Genomic DNA, 2,094 nt, shown 5'->3' with positions numbered 1-2,094 from the left:
ACAAAAGGTTCTGGATTGAATGGTAGCAAGCATTACCCGAGTTCAATCGCCTCTTAATTTCCTCCTGAATCAGGTTTCGATCTGCTATCGTTGTTCCCAAATATCTGAACTGTGCCACGTTTTCAAAACATCTGTTTCCAGTCTTTATGTCATGATTTTGCCCTGCATTTTGGTGACGAGACAGTAACATATACTTAGTTAATTTTACAAAACAAAAATTCAAAGTATTTTAAATATGTGTATTATTTCGGTATGGGCTTTGTTTCTTTCTCAGAATACACCCAGCAGATAATTCATATTGTCATTGCATCCCAATGTATTTTTGAGTTACTGTAGCTGCACAATCCTGTACAGCAATCACGGGGCTGCCGGCTTTGGATTCCGGTTATCCCTATTGGTTCACTCATGGCTCCAGCCCTTGTGTGCCCTTCCGTATATTACTGACGGTTTCTCTCCCTTCGCAACACCCTTATAAACTGAAGGTTAATGCAGCAAATCTGTCCGAAATGTCAGTAAGTATCTACCAGACTACACGCCGTCACATGTCGGATAACAGTCACTGATATAATAATCCCAGATCTTACACAAGTTATAGCAATGTAGCCAACTGCACTGAGTGAAATTAACCTGATCACATTTCAGCCTTTCTTCGTGGTAATGGTGGCTACTGCATTTCGCTTGGTAGTGACAGGATATAATTAAGTTCAGAAACAATAATTACTTACAACTAACAACAATTAAAACACTTGAAAGCAGATAGTTGCTTTTTTGCTGTGATGCTCAAGTTTCACAGCTGCATTAATGTTTAGCCGTTCACTGCAGTCATAATTATACTCACATAAGGGCGGAGTCATTAAATTAAGCAAAACATGATACAGGATGGTTAAAGTTTTAATATCAGAAATCCCACAGGCCCAGGTCTGACGTGTGTTTAGAACAATTCACAGCGAAGTGAAAACATACAGAGGAAGTCTTCCTATGCATAACTGAGCATCATGAGGGACTGCAAGAATATGCATTTTAACTTTAACAGTGGATTGAGTTGAGTGGTGAGTCAGAGTTCCTGGCTACAGATCCAGAGGTCCCGGGTTCGATTCCCGGCGCTACCATATTTTCTGAAAAGTAGTGGGTCTGGAACGGGGTCCCCTCAGCCTCATGAGGATAACTGAGGAGCTATTTCAAGAAAATAGTGGCTCCGGTCTAGAAAACCGAGATTAACGGCCATGGGGATTCGTTGCACTGACCACGTCCCTAAAGTTGGCACTAACTTTGCGGTTGCTCGGTCGGTATAGTTCGCTTACGTAAAATCACGGAGTTTGTTTTTTGTTTTCGTTAGGTGGCCTTCAAACCCCGTCCGCTTCATTCCCGTGCAGAGACATCTCATTAGGCATTATGGGCGGCAGGGTGGGTGGGCCTCAGAGGCCTTGTGGACGCTATGGAGGGGAGAAAGCTTCTTGCAGATGCAGGGAATAGAATATGCAATAGTAACATTACTAATAAGCAGGACAACATTAGTCGAGAAACGTTTGCTCCCTGAAATGGCTGGTTGTAGGCTTCACGGCAGAGATTCATTAGTCATTACTTTAAAATATATGAGATTCGTCTGTTAGACATTTCATCCGCGGTTTCGCCGAGACTCATCTGACGTGTTTCGTGTTCTTTGGTATATTTAACAACGATGTAACTCAGTCTACATGAATATAGCATCAAATTGTAGGGTGATAGTGAACAATGGATAAGTAAGGATTTGGAAAAAACAGTCATGCCCCATTTTTAGGCTGTATTCCGCTATTTGCCTTGAGGGACTTAGCAGGTCTTCGTTCGAAGATTCTGAACCCATGACCTACTAAATAGACTAAGGGTGTTTGGGAACAGGGTATTGAGGAGAATATTTCGACCGAAGAGAGATGAAGTGACAGGAGGCTGGAGAAAACTGCATAATGAGGAGCTTCATAACTTGTACCCTTCAACAAGTATTATTAGAATGATCAAGTCAAGGAGGATGAGATGGGTAGGTCATGTAGCATGTCATGAGGAGAAGTGAAAGCGTATAGGACTATTGGTGTGAAAGGGCCGCACCATAGCTCAAGCGGT

The sequence above is a fragment of the Cryptotermes secundus genome, unplaced genomic scaffold (genome assembly GCF_002891405.2).
Source record: "Cryptotermes secundus unplaced genomic scaffold, Csec_1.0 scaffold682, whole genome shotgun sequence".
Classification (NCBI taxonomy): domain Eukaryota; kingdom Metazoa; phylum Arthropoda; class Insecta; order Blattodea; family Kalotermitidae; genus Cryptotermes; species Cryptotermes secundus.
The sequence above is the reverse complement of the archived record's forward strand: the minus strand, read 5'-3'. Positions refer to the sequence as shown.